The sequence below is a fragment of the Monodelphis domestica genome, chromosome 3, assembly GCF_027887165.1.
Source record: "Monodelphis domestica isolate mMonDom1 chromosome 3, mMonDom1.pri, whole genome shotgun sequence".
In the NCBI taxonomy this organism is placed as follows: Eukaryota; Metazoa; Chordata; class Mammalia; order Didelphimorphia; family Didelphidae; genus Monodelphis; species Monodelphis domestica.
This window is the reverse complement of record NC_077229.1, coordinates 107,606,480-107,614,516: the sequence shown is the minus strand read 5'-3', so window position 1 is coordinate 107,614,516 and position 8,037 is coordinate 107,606,480. Positions and strand designations below refer to the sequence as shown.

General features: G+C 43.1%; 1 long non-coding RNA gene across 1 annotated transcript in view; it reads left to right on the top strand.

The window, feature by feature from the left end:
- Positions 1–749: 749 nt before the first annotated feature.
- Positions 750–8,037, top strand: part of LOC107651907 (uncharacterized) — a 38,746-nt gene continuing 31,458 nt past the window's right edge. Inside the window, exon 1 of the long non-coding RNA XR_001629226.2 lies at positions 750–1,313. This is a non-coding gene — a long non-coding RNA (uncharacterized LOC107651907). The remainder of the gene's footprint in view (positions 1,314–8,037) is intronic.

The window sequence follows — 8,037 nt, the reverse complement described above, 5'->3', positions numbered from 1 at the left end:
ACCTCCTTCTACCTGGGTGGAATTATCTACCATGCCTCCCCAAGGTGAGCTGAGATGGGAAGTCTCTATAAGACAGATGGCAAGGTTTGGATCTGGAAGGGACCTGAAGGGCAATCTAATTGGGGACTCGACCATTTTTGAGTGGTCAAGGAGGCCCTTCGGCAATGTGGTGAAGTCCCTTTGTGGAATAATGTTTTTGAAAGCATAAAATAAAATACAAGGAATACAAAGGAAACCAACTATATTCACATAGGTATGACTGTTTTCCCTTCTTCATTGATCCCCTGAAACCTGGTTCATGGACTCCATGTGAAGAATCTTTGATTTCATTCACCCCCTTCATCTCCCAGAAAAGGATGCTGAGAACCAGAGAGGCTGAGCCATTTCCTCGGAGTGGGGGATTGGACCTGGGTTCAGGACCCACTTTGTGACCCCAGGCAAGTAGCTTCATCTCTAGACATTGCCCTAAATAGCAAACATGGTGTTGATTTGCATTGGAAGAGGGAGTTTCCTTCTCCTTATGTTGGAGAAGTCCCAGGTCTAGTCCTCACCTCCAAAGGTGGTAAATGAGGGAACCCAGGACTTCCAGTTCCAAAGTTAGTTTTTTTTCTTTGAGATGTGAGGAGCAGATAGGGACAGAGGAATGAGGGGTGGGGGTCAGGGGGTGGTGATGGAAGTTTGTAGAATAGAAGCCTTGAATGAAATAGACTGTATTTTCCCCCAGGTCCTCCCACACCCCCTCTCTGGGCTGTCAACCTCCTGCATGTTGATCTTCCCCCGCATCCCGTGCCAGGTTGATAAGCCTTCTAGAGGGTTCCTGGTGCTGCTGGCACTCCCAGAAGTCTTTCCAGGGACTAAAAATAACATGGGGTGGAAACAGCTCTAAATAACTAGGGAATGTGCCAGTCACTCAGAGGGGAGCGGAAACACTGCCCATACAAGGCAGCTGGGGATATAGATAGATACACCAGCCAACCTGAACTCATCCTCTTGCGTCAGCACCCAGAGTTCTCCTCCTCTGTGAGAGATGTGCAATCCAGAACCTTCTCGTACTTCCGATGCTCCAATAAGTATTATGCAGGGAAAGCTCATGGGGGGCTCTGGTGACAAGAGATGCCAGCCTCCCACCGTAGAGATTCCCATGTCCCAATTTCTCCCTGCTCCCTTGAGAAGACGATAGATGGTCTATTATAAGGAGGCTGGGAGACACAGCTGAGAGCCCAGGGTGCCAGGATGGTTCAGAGGACATTTAGGATACAGTCTGGACCAGATAACTCGGGAGGTGCCTTCCAGAATTGAAGTTCTGAAATGTTGTGAGTCTGATATTCTGCAATTCTGGGATAGAAAGTGCTACAAGGAGGGGCAACTAGGTAGCTAGTAGATTGAGAGCCAGGCTTAGAGACTGGATGTCCTGGGCTCAAATCTGTCCTCAGCCTGGGCAAGTCACTTAAAACAGGGAAGTTTTGTTTTTCCCTGATAAAAAGCTAGGGGCTTGGGGGCAGCTGGGTGACTTAGTGGATTGAGAGCCAGTCCTAGAGATGGGAAGTCCTGGGTCCAAATTTGACCTCAAACACTTCCTAGTTGACCCTAGGCAAGTCACTTAACCCTCATTGTCTAGCCTTTACCATTCTTCTTGAACTAATACAAAGTATTGATTCTAAGACGGAAGGTAAGGGCTTTTAAAAAGGGAAAGGAAGAATATGCTGCCAGACAGTCATTTGTGTCAATGGATGGGCCAAGCAGCAGTTTTAGAGTTGAAGGCGGCTGCTTTGAAGGACTGAGAAACCCATCCACCTCCCACCTCCATCTGACTTACCAGACTCCCACTTCCTCTTAGCCTAGAGTCTATAATACAGATTCATCCTCTCAAAAGGTGAAAATGCCTTTTTCTAAATACCTTTTATGCATACCATCTTCCTGATTCAGTTCAGCCTTTACCTTTCTCCAGTCCCTGCCTTCTAGAAATTATTATTCTAACATCAACAAATTCCCATTACAAAAGACTGCTTCTATAGGCACTCTCTATCTTTTTAAAAAATGTTATTCTGAATTTAATAAAGAAGAAGGGGGGAGAGAGAGACAGAGACAGAGACAGAGAGACAGAGACAGAGATGGGAGAGGGAGAGAGGGAGAGAGAGAGAGATGGGAAAGGGAGAGAGAGAGAGAGAGAGAGAGAGAGAGAGAGAGAGAGAGAGAGAGAGAGAGAGAGAGAGAGAAAGAGAGAGAGAGAGAGAGAGAGAGAGAGAGAGAGAGAGAGAGAGAGAGAGAGAGAGAGAGAGAGAGAGAGAGAGAGAGAAGAGGGGGAGAATTTTTTTATACAAAATTGAACAGAAGGTAACATTACAAATCTTTCTTGTTAAATTGGAGAATTCTATTAGCTAGGCAGCTAGTTAATATAATGAATAGAGCACTGGGCTTAGAATCAGGAGGATTCTTTTTTCTGAGTTCAAACCTGGCCTTGGACATTTACTAGCTGTGTGACTGGGCAAATTATTTATCCCTGTTGGCCTCAATTCCTCATCTCTTAAATGAGTTAGAGAAAGAAATGATAAACTGCTCCAGTATCTGTGCCAAGAAAACCCTAAATGAGGTCACAAAGAGTAGGACACGACTGAAAAACCCTGAACTGAAATCTCAACTGGACCCTGACTTGGGAGTTCAATCATTTTTCAATCATGTCTAATTCTTCCCAACCCCATTTTGGTGGTTGTAAATGGGCACAGATTTATTTTCATTCTTTCCTGATTGGCTATCATGTTCCTGATCATCATTATTTTTCAAACTTTCTCATTTCAAGCCCTAACAAAATTCTTAGGCCCTTCTCTCAGGGTAGGTAATGTCATTGTCCTTTCTTCTACAGAAAATCAAGGCCATCCATCATAAGCTCCCTTCTGTTTCTCAATACTCTTCTACTTCTCCACCTCATCCTCCCCTCCTCTGTTTCAGTCTCTGAGAAAGGTCAGCTACTCTGCTTGTGCCTTTGATCTCCTCCAGTCTATTCTCTCAGGGAGCTTCCATTTTTCTCTGTATCTACTGGCTCCTTCTCTAGGATCTATAGACATGCTCTGATTTTCCTTGTTCATAAAAAGTCACTTAATCCTGAAATTCCTTCAAGTTATTATACCATGTCTTTATCATTACACCCCTCCATCTACTCTGAAGTCTAGCCATACTGGCCTCCTTGTTGGTCTTCACACACAATGCTCCATCTCCAATCTCTGTGCATTTGCACTGATTGTCTCCCATGCCTGACATTCTCTCTTTCCTTCTCTTCAGTGCTGAGAGTCCTTTGCTTTCTTTAAGGCTCCTCTAAAAACCCCCTCCTTTAGGAACATTTTCAATGTTCCCCTGCAGCTACTAGTATCATCCATCCACTTTATGTAGAAATTAATTTGTGCATAGGTAGTTGAACCTCTTAAGCTTTTGGGAGCAGCAAGGTAAGAGCCAAGCCTAGAGATGGGAGGTCCTGGGTTCAAATTTGAGGTCTCAGGCACTTCTTAGCTGTGTGACCCTTGACAAGTCACTGAACCCTCATTGCCTAGCCCTCAGTGCTCTCCTGCTTTGGAACCAATACAAAATATTGATCCTAAGATGGGAGTGCAGGGTTTATGAAAAAAAGAAATTAAGCTTCTTCGGGGAGAGCTCATTTTTTCTTTTTCCTTGTATTCCCAGCACTTTTCAAAATGCCAAACACATCATATTTAATATTGTTTAATACAAAATAAGACATATTATTTACTTTTATATGTTTCATGTACTTATAAATACCTGGATATTTATATGTAAATATATTTGAATATATATTTAGTGTAAATATATTTAAAATATTATTTAATACTGTTAAATATAAAAGGATAACTTAATATTGTTGATTAAGATGCTGCCTAGCTCCTAGCAAGCCATCTCTTCTCTCCTATGCTACTGCCGCCCCAGCCCTAGCTTCTGATCCCACCCCTCTACGAGGTAACCTTTTCCAAGACTCCCAATGATCGATCTGTGGCTAGATCCCCCCTCCTTCTTGGTCCCCACCCTTCTTGACTTTTATCCAACTTATGCCACTGTCAGTCACCTCCTCCCTGTGAACCCGAACCTTCGATGACACGGCTGTTTGTTTGGCGGATGCTGCTTGGCTGCCTTTGCTGGGTCCTCCTCCTCCTTCTTCTCCCACTTATGGAGTGTGGGTGTCCCCTAAGGCTCAAGCCTGGGTCCTTGCCTGTTCTCTCTCGATGCTGTCTCCTAATGATTTCATCTTCTCTCGTGGGTTCAATTATCCCTAAATAGATGATGCTCAACTCTCTGCACTTGGTCCTAATCTTTGTCCTCAATTCCCAAGTTCTCCCTGGCAATGTCCACCTAGATGGCTGGTGACTCAGGTTCAGCATGTCCCCAATAACTGCCTCCCCACTAAACCTGCCCTTGTTGCAAACTTCTATATATCCTTTAAGGAAATGGTTCAAAATTTCAGTATCTTCTTTAATATAAAGATTCCTTTTGTTTTAACATCACCTACATTCTGCTCAGCATCTTTCAGAGAGAAAGCTTTTTTTTTTTAAATTTTCATTTTTTACCTTAGAATCGATACTGTGTATAGGTTCCAGGGCAGAAGAGTGGTAAGAGCTAGGCAATGGGGGTTATGTGACTTGCCCAGTGTCACACATCTGAGAAGTGTCTGAGTTCAGATTTGAACCCAGGACCCCCTATCTATAGGCCTGGCTCTCCATACACTGAGACACTGAGACACTGAGCTGTACCCCCCAAAACCAGATTTAATAGGAATAGGCATTGGAACTTGGATTTTATTGCTGTAGAGAGCACCGCCAAATGAGAAAACTACTTCTACCGATGATGGCCAGCTGCACCTTCTCTGAACTTTTGCACTGAAGAGCCTTGAGATGTGAAGTGATTTTTCCAAGGCCGTGTAGCTATTATGTGTCAGAGAAAGAATTTAAACCCAGTACTCCCTGGGCCTCAAGGCCAGCTCTAGCCAGCATCATTTCTGTCTCCAAAGCCTATAACAAAGGATATATTTTTGTTTTTTGTGAAAAGTCTGACATATGTATTGTTCAACCCCCATAGCTCCCTACCTCTGCAAAGAATGGAGCGAGGTATGTTCTCATGTCTACTTTGGGGGTCAAGCTTGATCATCAAATTTTGCTTTCTTTCTATTCACGTTGTTGTCATCTTCATCGGTGCCTCCACTTCCTCTCCTCTCGCTGGTGCCTACCTCCCTTGCTTCTGACCTCACCATTCAGCTGAAACGCTTTCTCCCAAGTTCCCAGCACACAGTACTCTTCACCACCCTGCCCAAAGGTCTTTTCTCCATCATTCGTTCCCGACTACTCCACCTCATTTGACATCGCTCTGCTCCCTCTCCTCTGAAAAAGCGCCTGCTCTCTAGGTTTTGTCACGCTGTCCTCGCCTGGCTCCCTTCCTACCGGTGTGCTGACTCCTTTCCCTTTGCAGGCTTTTCAGCCCTCTCCTACCCTCTAGCTTTGGGGGCTCCTTTTGGGTGTCTGTCCCGGCCCGCCTCTCTGTGCGCTTTCTCAGTCGGTAGCCTCGTGTGTTCCCGCGGGCTTAATTATTCTCTCTATGGGACGATTCCCCCCCCCGATCGCCCGATCCAGCCCCAGTTTTTTCTCACAGGACGAGTTTCCTTTAGGACATTTCTAGCCGACTTTCCCATAGAAAGACCCACTCAACAGGTCTAAAACAAAACGCATCATCTTTACTCCCCAAATGACCTTTTCCTTTCAAAGGATTCGCCACTCTTCTGCCCTCACCTATTTACTCTCTCCCCCTCCATCTCGACGCTTCTTCCCTCGGGATCCCTCTCCACCGACACCTTTTGTCCACTTACGCAGCCACCACCTTAGTCCGGGGGATCATCGCTTCTCCCTCAGGTTGTTGCATCAGCATCCTGCCTGGCCCCCCTCCCTGTCTTGGGCCTCTCTCACCCCACACACAGGCGCCAAAATGATTTTCCTTAAGTAGAAATCTGGCCATATCCCTCTCTGGGCTAAAGCAAACTCTTCTGTTAGGCTTTTCAAGTCTTTCCCAACTTAACCCTAACCTCTCTTTCCAGCTGGGGTGTATGTTACTCTCCTCCCATGAATTTGAGATTGAATTTTGCGGCAAACTGACTTCTCTTTTTCTCCCTTTTCTCCCTTCCATTTTTTATCTCTATGCCCTTTTTTTTAACCCACGCCTTCCATCTTAGATTCAATATTGTGTATTAGATCCAAGGCAGAAGAGAGGTAAGGGCTTGAGGCAATGGGGGTTAAGTGACTTGTCCAGGGTCACAAAGCTTGGAACGAAGTGTCTGAATTCAAATTGGATTCCAGGACCTCCTATCTCTAGATCTGGCTCTCAATCCACTGAACCATCCAGCTGCCCCCTCTATGCCTTTCTAAGGACAAACCCCAATTCTTTGAACATACTCATTGGGATTAAATAAAATAGTTAATAATGACTAAATAATTAAGTGGACTGATATAAAATTAACATGAATACTTTTTACTTTAAAAAATTTTAATAAGCAATATATCTGTTTGTTGTCATTACTTCTTAGACAACTGGCATTGATTTCACCAGATGTTGATGTATATTCTTTAATTTTTCATCATGAATTCACTTTTATCATATTAGATATTAAGTGTAATTTTGACAAATGGTCCACTTTTCCTGCCACCTTAGCCCACAGGATTTTACTACAATTTAAATCATGTGAGTTCCCAGGCCAATGAAGCATGTTCACCTACAAAGATATACTAATCTTTTGTGATGTGTGCCATGATGTGCAATTGTGCTGTAGTATTTCATCTCCATTTGGGGATTTCTGTAATTCTGGAACAAAATATTAATATACTTATCCGAGTTCATCATTGATGTCATGGGAATAAGACAAGAATTTGCTGGGGTGGGGGTGGGTAGGGAATGGTCCCTGTGCAATCTGGTGAAGAACTAGCTCTTACAGGCTCTCCCAGAATTCTTCCAAGTATGCTTTTGGTATAAATTTGAATGAAAAAAAAATAGATTTTCATCAGGAAACATTATCTTTTCCAACTCTTGAAATGGAGTCCTTTAAAAAAAAGATTTTACTTTCCCAGTCACATGTAATAATTTTCAACTCATGCTTTCTGAAATTATGGATCCAAATTATCTCCCTTCCTACCTTCCTCCCCCCCTTGCTCCATGGTAAGCAAGTTGATCTGGGTTATACGTGTATTGTCACATAAAACATACTTCCATATTGATCATTGTTGTAAAGAAATACTCATATAAATGCAAAACCCAACTAAACTAATGTGAAAAGTAGTATACTTTGTTTGATCTGCAATCTGACTCCAGCAGTTCTTCCTCTGGAGGTAGATAACATTGTCAGAATCGTCAAAATTGTCCTGGATCATTGTATTGCTGAGAGTAGCTAATCCTTCAGAGTTGGCCATCATACATTATTGTTGCAACTGTGTATAGTGTTCTCCCAGTTCTGTTTATTTCATCCTGCATCAGTTCATGCAGTTCTTTCCGGCTCTTTCTGAAATCATCTGGTTCATCATTCCTTATAGCACAATAATATTCCGTCACCATCATATACCATAATTTGTTTAGCTATTCCCCAATTGATGGGCATCCCTCAATTTCCAATTCTTTGCAATCGCAAAAAGTACCACTTTGAATACCTTTGTATAAGTGGATCTTTTCCTCAGTTTTATGATCTCTTTGTGATATAGATCTAGTAGTGGTGTTATAGGAATAAAGAAAATGGTCTTCTTGCTCTTCTTCTGGTTTTCAGAAACCATCCTGTACTGTGAATCAATCATAATTCTTCCAGCTGCTCAATGCCTTGGAAGGACTTTTTAAAAATTTACTTTTTGTTTTCTGAGGATCACATGGGCTGCTTTGTAGGAACAGTTTTTGCCAGTTCCTGGTGGGGTTTTGTTTTTGTTTTTTATCACTTTCCTTTCTGCTTCTGTGTTATTAGTTATAGGATTCATTAGGAGACTGCATGATCCTTTAACTATGTGAATTTCCACACTA